The sequence below is a fragment of the Mustela lutreola genome, chromosome 9 (genome assembly GCF_030435805.1).
Source record: "Mustela lutreola isolate mMusLut2 chromosome 9, mMusLut2.pri, whole genome shotgun sequence".
Lineage (NCBI taxonomy): Eukaryota > Metazoa > Chordata > Mammalia > Carnivora > Mustelidae > Mustela > Mustela lutreola.
The window spans coordinates 55,841,009-55,851,323 of NC_081298.1; the positions used below are offsets into that span (position 1 = coordinate 55,841,009).

Consider the following 10,315-nt stretch of genomic DNA (forward strand, 5'->3'; position numbering starts at 1 on the left):
GCTAAAACTGTAGCTACTGGCCCTGCGTTAAAACTTGGGTATGTAGGGCATTTTTCAAGGATTCATCCCTGGAAATACAGTATTTGTTTTTTTCTGTCTGACTTATTTTGCTTAGCACAGTACCCTCTAGGTACATCCATACTGTGGTAAATATCAGGAGCTCATCCTTTTTGATGGTTGAGTAATATACCATTTTGTGTATGTACCACTTTGTCTTCTGTTGCTGGACACTTGGGCTGCTTCCATATCTCAGCTATGGAAAAAAATGCTGCAGTAGGCTCATCTGTGCTTTCAGAATGTTGAGTCTGATGTGTCAACTGCCACAACAGTCGTGGGGACTCAGGAAGGGAGCCAGGTCCAGGAGGTAAGAGGAGGAGTGCAGCTTTAGGCAGTCTCAGTTGAGGTGGCTGTGGGACCTGCAGGTGTAGGTTCTGGTTTGGACAGTCAAAATGTAGGGATGGGTGCTTGGGGGAAGAGAGATGCAATCATGCTGTTGCCAAGGGACATACTCCTTGTAGAGTGACAGTTAAGGATTTAGGGTAATTCCTTCTTTTCTTGGGCAGATAAAGAGGAAGGGTAAAGGAGTAGTTGCTGGAAGGGGAGGGATGTGGCTTTGATGCCAGGAAAGCATTTTTGCACAGATGTCTAGAGAAGAGAGATTTCAAGGAATGAAATGTCAGCAATGTTCAATGATGCAAAAAGTTGCAGAGCAGCTTGATTAGGGGGTGGTGGTAGATCGAGGAGGTGGTCACTGAGTACTGAAAGAAAAGGCAAGGTGAGTAGTGGAGTCCTAAGCCAGACAGAGAGATAGAGTGACTGGGTGTGAGACCATGGAGGCCACACACAAGAATAGCCTTTTAGGAAGTTTGATGGTAAAGACAGACGATCATAACTCCAGGCATAGCTTGGTTGAGCATGGGTTTTACAGGCTGTGTTTACCTATTTGCAGGTTGACTGAAGGGAGATGACACATGGTGCATGGTTCTGGGGGTTGTGGGTTGAGATGGGATCAGGTATACAGAAAAGCACACAGAGAGGAGTGTATGGATGCCCTGACTGCTTCTGTAGAACCTGAGGCCAACATTAGGCATGGAGGGAATGGAACGTGGCTCAAGGAGATGTGCAGTCTCAGATACAGACCACATGGCTCAGAGTCTTACAGGGCTCTCCTTACCTCTGCATGGCCCTTCTCACAGGGTTTAAGTTTTGAACAGTCCTTTTGTTGCTCTGGGTTTGGGGTGTGACTGGAGAGACAGAGCAGAGAGCAAGGGCTGAGGAAAGACCAAGAGGGCAGGAACTCACAGAGGGGAGTCTACTACCCTCTCTGCCTGCCCTGGTAGGCTGTCTCCTGACCTGGATGGACGGATGACCTGCCATTACTTCTTTTAAATATGCATTTGGCTTTCCCCTGCCAGAAAGCAACACATGTTTATTGAAGAATAGTGGGAAACCCCAGAAAAACTGAAAGAAGAAAATAAGCACTCAGCTGAAGACAGCCATTCAAAAGTTCTGGCACCTTTCCCTCCCAACTTTCACTGAAGTTGAACAGATAAATGTGCATATATGAAGTGATTTCTGGGAAAGACCAAAAAAAAAAAAAAAAAAAAAAAGGATACCAACAACAAGAAAACAAAAAAGAGAACAAAGCAGAAGAAAATGGTGTTCATTTTCTTACTGAGGTTTTACTACCTACTTTTCTCCCTGGGCTTTCTTGACAAAACATGGCCCCACTACTTTCTCCTTCTTCAAAGTGTTTGACAGAGTCATTTGCTTTCAACATGGAGTATGAACAAAATGGACTATTGTTTTAAAATATTCTATCATGTATGCTGTAATATCTCATCCCGGACATGATACAAATGCTATGATAAAAAGAGGAGATGCTTTGAAAGTGATCACTAGAGTTGTGAAATTCATTGGCATGATCCTTCTTTTGAGGGTCATAATTCATTTAGTTTTTTCTGTTCCAGATTAAACTTCACAGTCTTCAGTTGTTATTTGCATTAGACACAGTATTAGCAGTAGTGGCAGTAAAAATACTCCTGTCACCCTTTTTACCATTTTAATTTTTTTTACCATTTTAAAATTTTACCATTTTACTAGCGTCCCTTATCACTGTAGCAACTTTAAACCCTGCTTCCACCCTGTTCATTCCTTTAAATGCCTTTTCTCTCTGGCTTTCCTTAAAACCTTTTTCTTAGTTTTTGGTGTTCTGTAGCTTTACCACAAAATGTCTAGTTGAAGAATTCTTGTCTTGCTTGTTATCTGTGCATTTCCTGTATTTCTGGTTTTATCATTTCTGTAAAATCCTCAGCTGTTGTCTTCTGAAATGTTGACTCTGTCCTTCTGCGGTACTTCCCAGATTCTTATCTAAACCTCCCATCTGTTGTCCATGTCTCTAGAGCTGACGTTCATACTCTTCTCCTGACTCCTTGTGTTGCATTCTGGGGAATGTCTTCACTTCTTGTGTGCAGTGTGTGAAGTCCTTCATTTGGGGCTCATCTACTGCCCCACCATTCTGTTGTGTTTTACGTCTCAGTGATTTTTGGTCCCCATTTAACTTCCTTCAGTTCCATGTTTACACTTGGCCTGTTGCTTTTGATAGGCTCTTGATCCTTCTTCATTTTTAAACCTCTTTTGTGTTCTTAAACAATTAACATATAATATTTCCTATTCTGTATCTGATCATTCCAGTGTCTAAAGCCTTCATTTTCCCTCAGTCTGCTGTCTCTCACAGTGGCCTCATTTCTTGCGTGCTCTGTGATGGGATTTTGAGACCAAATTTATTGGAACATAGATGTAATCTCTTTTAATTCTGTGTTTTTCTGGAGGGTTTGTCTTTCCTTTGCCAAGAGGCTGGGAGTGTTCTTGGTTGGGATCACTTTGGTTCCATTTGAGGGTCCTGGTTTATTAAGGAAAGCTCAGGCTCAGTTACCCTAACTTACCATGTGGTGGGAACTGGGGTCTGGAGGGCACAGACTTGTAGAGATCCTGCAGTGAAAATGGCATTTGTTCTCTGGCACCCTGATTTGTTTCTCTTGAGCATGTTGCTTACAGATCAGGTTTTGGCTCACTTTGTCTGCCACCTTCCTTCTTCCTGTTTCCTTTCCTACCATCTTCTAAGTCCTTTCTTAGTTTTCCGATGTCCTCTAAAGCCCAGAAATGTTTTGTGAATTCCATTTGTCATCACTAATTGCAAGTCTTGTCCTGCAGCAGGAAGGCCAGAGCCAGACACTATAATGCTCTGCCTCTCACAGAGGAGATTTTAATACCCTCTCCTCTTGTCCAGAAATTCTAGATTCGGGATGGAATTATGGATACCATAATTACCATCTACAGAGGATTAGTTGCCTATATAATAGAACAAGTATGCATTATTCTAATCTTCCTAAAACTTCCATTTTGCACAATAAATATGAATGAATAAGGAACCCGCATCACTTTTTTTTTATGCAGATGTTTTCTTTCTGTCTCTGGCTTTAGAAGGTAGGTTGTAATTTGTATGGTTCATTCTGAAAATTGGGTAACTTCATTCTTATTTTCTACATGTTGGTGCCATATAAAGTGATGATTTATAGAGATTCAGAGGTAAATATTTATCAACATATAAATAATTGGGGAAGGCTTCCTTTACAAAAGGTAGGATTATTAAGACCTGTTTAATCACAGGAGGGATATCCTGTAGAGCTAGCCCATAAATAAAAAGTGGATCAGAAGAAAGCAGAGAGGGGCGCCTGGGTGGCTCAGTTGGTTAAGCAACCGCCTTCGGCTCAGGTCACGGTCCCGGAGTCCCGGGATCGAGTCCCGCATCAGGCTCCCAGCTCCATGGGGAGTCTGCTTCTCCCTCTGACCTTCCCGCCTCTCATGCTCTCTCTCTCTGTCTCTCTCTCAAATAAATAAATAAAAATCTTTTTTAAAAAAAGTCAGATGCTCAACAGAAGAAAGCAGAGAGAGGAGTTTGGAAGGAGCATGTGTAGGGACACCTGCTGCCTATCCCTGTAAGTCAGGGGCAATCTGGAAGCGAAACCTTGTTAAAGGAGGCAGTAGTGTTTAGATGTAATGAGCTACTGGAAATCTCACAGTGTTCTGGTGGAGCAAGTGGTGTGCAATCAAGGCGCCAACCCAGTTGAAGTTGCAGCTTCAGGCAGCAAGCGAGCAGGCCTTTCAGTCTGCCTATATCTCCAGTGGGAGCAACTTATCCTCCTTGAAGTTGGTCTCCAGACACCTTTTCCTGTGGCTACACATCTGTGCATCACTGAGAATTTCTGTGGTTGCTGCTTTATGGGGATGTTTGTCAGTTTTGGGTTTTGTTTGTTTTGTTTTTTACCGAGGTTAACTTGCTAACTTTACTCTTCTCTTAAAAATATATTTCATCTAGGGGCACCTGGGTGGCTAAGTGGGTTACGCCTGTCTCTTCAGCTCAGGTCATGATCTCAGGGTCCTGGGATCGACTGCATTGGGCTCTCTGCTCGGCAGGGAGCCTACTTCCTCCTCTCTCTCTCTCTCTCTCTCTCTCTCTCTCTGTCTGCCTCTCTGCCTACTTTGTGATCTGTCAAATAAATAAATAAATATTTAAAAATATATATACATATATATTTCATCTATCATTGCCATGTATTTCAAATGGTAGTGGGGGATGATGGTGTGGGACCCCATAAAATGAATTTACACTGCCATCTTGACAACAATATAAGTGTTGTACACAGCCATCCGGTGTCCCCTTTCCTTCTGAAATGGATTCTCTCTTCCCAGCTGTTGTCAATGGAAGACCGGGGTCTTTGTTGTTGTAGGTGACTTGTCCAAGATCACACAGCTTTCGAGGTTTAACCTTTGGTCTGATTGTAGGACCCATTTTCTTTAACTCAGTGCCATGCAACTTACCATGTAGGAGTCTCAATACTCTCCTGCTTTTGAAGCTATACTCCACAGGCCATGTCTACCAGTACGTATCTATTCTTGTTTAGTTCACTCATTTATTACACACATTTACTGGATGCCAGCTACGTGTTTCAGGCACCTTTCTAGGTGCTGGAGATATGGTGGTGGGCCAGTCAGACACAACCCTCTGCCCTCATTGAGCGTGTTCCATTTCATACTACTGGAAGCATCCACCAGGAACAATGGACTTATGCCAGAAGTCCAATGATGACATGAGTCCCAGAAAATTCTGAATGGCTCTTTGTGGAAGTGATGCTTTGGTGGCAGCCCTCGAGGTAGCTCCCTGCACAGGTGAAAAGGAGGGCTGATGTAGAAATGCCTGATGACTGGGCTTCAAGGTCAGATAACTAAGCCAGGTCTTTAAGGTCTTATTTAGCTCTGAGATTTTTCAAGAACTTTCCATGATACATGTGCATATTATAGTGACATAACAAAAACCCTATTCATAGCACACTGTAAATTTGGAGAACGATTGTCTTTGCATTGTTTTTATGATTAATTGGCAGTTAATAATACAGGCACTGTTGTAAGTCACTTAACCCTGTGCCAGCACTTTGTGGTAAATTCTTTTATTATCCCTATTTTTCAGAGGGGGAGACTGATGCAAAGGGAGAAGTTCAGTGGTTCTCCACTGGCCACAGCTAAGCTAGCAAGAAGCAGAGCCTGCATTGGAACCAGGCACTGTGGCTCCAGACCCCAACTCTTCACCCTTGGGCTTCTTGCAGCACCCCTGCTTCCTTGTCACTAAGAACTTGGTGCAGGAATTTAACAGTACCTTTAACTTCTAGTTTTTTCTTTCTCAGAACTGAATCTGCATTGCATTGCATATCTGCATAAACATGTGTTTAATTTTGCCACCTTTAATTTTGTTTTTTAGATAATATCTGAAGGAGTCAAGCTGTTTCTTCTGTGGCTTCAAGCACTTCAGACAAACTGTGCAGTAGAGCAGGTGCTTTTTGCTTGCCTCGTGCCTGGTTTCCCAGTGATCATGTCATCCAGAGGGACCTGCACGGTGGAGATATTCATCAGTCCTAACCCTGGTGTGGTGGATGGTGAGGAACATTTTAGCCAGCCTTACATGTTGAAATGACTTTGGAAGTTCTCTTGAGGGATTCCTCAGCTTGTCATGATCCCGAATAGAACTCTTTATTTCGTAGATGGGTTTGGAGGAGGAATTATCCCCTGCTCTTTTTCACAGCAATGTCTTACAGACATTAGGATAGAAAGAATCAGAGCCTTTTTTATATGAAATGAGGACAGGAGACATTTACTGAAGTGGTGGAAACAGGAATGGAAGGGAGGAATCAGATGTTGGGAACAGCAGGAAGTAGAGACACATCATGTATCTGGAGTGTTTTCTTAGCTGTGAATGAAATTTAAATCTGCCATCCAAAACTACTGTTTATTGTCCTCATCATGGTTGTTTCATGAGTGGACATTTATCTGCTCACCCAGCTGTGTATTTTCATGCTGCATTCATGGAAAGACAGAAGCTGCTTCCTGGGAATAGTCATCGCAGCCATCTGTGCCCCATGAGTTTTAAGGAACTTGCCAGTTAGGGCCATTGATTGATTAATGCATATCACTTTATTGCCCCATGACAGGTACTTGATCCTTAGGCTGACCAAAGCAGAATTTGGCAGAAAGAAGAATGGTTTAGAGGGAAAGGTGGCTTCATGGGACTTTGTACCATATTTCCAAGCCCTGGATGCTCACTGGCCTGGAGTGTAGTGTGAGCAGGTTCCAAAGGAGGGGCAGATGTATTTTAATGGAGGCCATTTTTTAAAAACCCTTTGAACGTTGGTGAAAGAACTCCTTTTTTCCCCACTCTGGAGTAAGGATATATGCACAAGAAATCACTCCGCTCTTGCCGGCCATATCAGGGGAAAGGATCACTGAGGACCAAACATGCTTTTTTCTTCAAGTACTATTGAACTATATGGTTATTCAGGTAAGAGAAAAATCATGGATAATTCAGGAATGTCCTTCCTCTTGATAGGAAAGAGGAAACATTGCTTATTTTATCCCAGCTCATTCATATTTTGTATGTTTGTTTGGTTTTTGAGGTGACTCTTTATGATATTTCACTAGAACTTGAATATGTGCCATATCACATCAGCAAAGACCTGGCATACATAATATTTTGTGTGAGAGTGTATGTCAAGGAAACAATAGAGTTCTCCCATCTGCTTTCATATTACCATATTCACACAGAACACTTCACTTCTAACACTGTGGCTGAGTGTCTGACTTCAGCTCAGGTCACAATCCCAGAATCCCGAAATTGAGTACCCCATCGGGCTCTCTGCTCAGTAGGGAGTCTTCTTCTCCCTCTCCCAGCTTGTGCTTTCTCTCTCTCTCTCCAAGTAAATAAAGAAATAATCTTTTTAAAAATACCTTATTGTATATATTCAAACCACAGAAAATCTCATTGTAGAGATTCATGGGTAAACTTAAAATATGATAGAGAGATACTTTTTTTCCCCTGCTTTACTTCACTCTTAAAGAACACATAGGCAGCCCTATAGATGGGATGTCATCTTGTTAATTGTGTAATTCAGCTGAATACTGCTCACCATTTTGCAATGTATGAATAGGTATGCTAAATTTAAGATTTGGGTAAAATAGTTTGTTAATGAAATTAACATAAAATCAGAGCTTTGTTTCCCTTTTAATAACATTCACTGTGACCCGTGATAACATCCCTAGTCCCCAGTGACCATCTCAAAAAGTATGTGAGCAAATTTAGAGTACAGGTACAGAGTGAGCTCCAGCCAAGTCACTACTTCCAGAAAATTGGACCAGTTACTTGACTCTGAAACCTCACTTTTCTCCTCTACAGGAATGAGGATAATACTACCACCTACCCCCTGACACTATAGTGGTAAAAGTTAAACCATGGGCCAACCGCTCAGTTAGCACTGAATAAATGTTATTCTTCTTCATGGTGAACAGAAGGCTGGATGATTACAAGCCAAGTAATTCAAGGGGGAGAATCATTGACACTTTATTGAGGGCAAACCAGTAAGTAGGAGCAGGGTCATGGTTAGGAGTGAGCAAAACAGGCTTCTTCTGGCTTCTGTCACCACACAAAACCCCTTTCTTTCTTTTCTGCCATTTCAAAGCTCAGTGGTGCCAATTTGCTCTTCTCCAAAAAGTTCAAAACAGACAACACAAGAATAGAACAAAATGGATTGAAAAGAGAAAACTTTGCCACCAAGCCCTGGTAATGTCAGGTCTACTTAACTGTGTTGTACAAATTCAGTACAATGGTATTTTTATAATATAAAATTAAATGATTATATGAAGATATGTCATTTGACTATTTATGTTTAAATGTTTATAGCTAACAAAACTATTTAAGTTTTTATGTTTATTTTTATATGGTAAAGATTTTCTATGCAGTTCATAGATACAGTCATTTTTAAGCAATACACTGTACATAATATATGTTGAACTCTGTGGAGCCAGTTCGTGTACCATGGGTCTCTCCAGACACATCTTCCACCATGAAGACAGACCTCATCTCAAAACTAAGCAGCGAAGCTAGAGAGTGTACCTTGTGCTTAAGGCTAAGAGGCAATGGTGTCGTGAACACCTGTACCCCAGAGAGGGGATTCATCAGAAAGACAGACTCATGGCCAATAGAGTATATGAGAGATTGAGGAATTCATCATGCACTTCAAGGTGAGCAAGAAACAGGTCTGATTAAAAAAAAAAACTTTCAACTCAAACAGCACTGTAGATCAACTGTCCATCCACAATCATGGTCAGACCAGAGGACAGAAGTGGACCCAAAAGTGTGTGCAAACAATAGGGAAAACTGAGAAAATCACTCCAAGGAAGCTGAAGTGTGTGCAAATGGTTAAGTTCAAAGAATCCCTAGTTTCAGGAAGAGGGCCATCAAATTGCAGGTATAGAACTCTAAGAAACAACACTGGAGAGAAACCACCTTTCAGTGAACACCATCTCTCTGGAAGGTGGAAGCCTGTTCAAACATTGGAGTGAAGGGACACAGGGAATGCCATGTAGTTAGCTGGGAGATACAAGTTTGGGCAGCGTACGTCTTTCCCCTAAAACCTTATTTCATGAAGACAGAAGTTATTGCAAATGTACTTGAGGAAGGCAAAGGAAAGTGCCCTATATTAAGTCTAAGAGTCCATACTTTCAGGAAGCAGTTTCAGGAAGTATCATTTATGAAGATGGAAGCACTTTGCAATGTCTGAGTGACAGCATCTACAAAGTTCCCTCTCCATACCTATGAGAAGAAATCCTGTGATGAACGATCCTTCCACTAGCAAGTCCCAGGCAGACAGGAGTGTTAGCCAACCTCTGTGGTGCAATACACGGTAGGCAATATGTCCTGGACTCTGTGGAACCAGTTCCTGTACATCGGTCTCTCCAGGCATGTCTTCTATCATGAAGACAGACCTCATTTCAAAACAAAACAGGGAAGCTAGAAAGTGTGCCTTCTGCTTAAAGCCAAGAGGTAACGTTGTAGTGAAGGCCAGTTCCCCAAAGAGGGCATTCATCTGGAAGACAGAAGCATATCCAATACAGTGTGTGAGAGATAGAGGAAGGTGTCATGCTCTTCACTGTGAGTGAGAAGTAAGTCTGTTGAGAAAGCACCTTTCAACTCAAACAACACTGTAGAGCAACAATCCATCCACAAACAAGGTCTGGCCTGAGGACAGAAGTAGATTCAAAAGAATGTGCAATCAATGGGGAAAACTGAGATATTCTCCCCTAGGAACCTGATGTGTTTGCAGAAGGTTAAGTTCAAAGAATCCCTGGTATCAGGAAGAGGGTTTGCCATATCCCAGGAATGTAACTCTAAGAAACAAAATGGGAGAGAAACCATCTTTCTGTGAATGCCAACTCTCTGGAAGGTGGAAGTCTATTCAAACATTAGAGTGAAGGGTCACAGGGAATGCCATGTACTTAGCTGGGAGATACAAGTGTGTGCAACATGCGTCTTTCTACTAAAGCCTTCCTTCATGAGACAGAAGGGATATCAAATGTACTTGAAGAAGCCAAAGCAAAGTCCCACATATTAACACTAAGAGGCCTTAATGTCAATAAGACAGTTTCAAAGAATTTGGTTCATGAAGATGGAAGCACTTTGCACTGTCTGACAGCATCGGCAAAAATCCCTGTCCTTACCTTTGACACAGAATCCTGTGAAGAACCATCTTTCCACTTCCACCTCCCAGGCAGTCCCAACTGTTAGGCAACCTCTATGGTGCAATACACTGTAAGTAATATATCCTGGACTCTGTGGAACCAGTTCATGTACAATGGCTCTCTGGGGCACATCTTCAATCAAGAAGACAGACATCACTTCATAACTAAGCACGAAAGCCAGAGAGTGTACCTT

At 42.1% G+C, this 10,315-nt stretch overlaps 1 long non-coding RNA gene across 1 annotated transcript; it reads left to right on the forward strand.

The window, feature by feature from the left end:
• Nucleotides 1-312: 312 nt before the first annotated feature.
• Nucleotides 313-8,167, forward strand: LOC131807698 (uncharacterized). The gene is made up of 4 exons (XR_009344578.1): nt 313-364; nt 5,816-5,990; nt 6,543-6,889; nt 8,064-8,167. It is a non-coding gene; the product is annotated as an uncharacterized LOC131807698 (long non-coding RNA).
• Nucleotides 8,168-10,315: the final 2,148 nt, after the last annotated feature.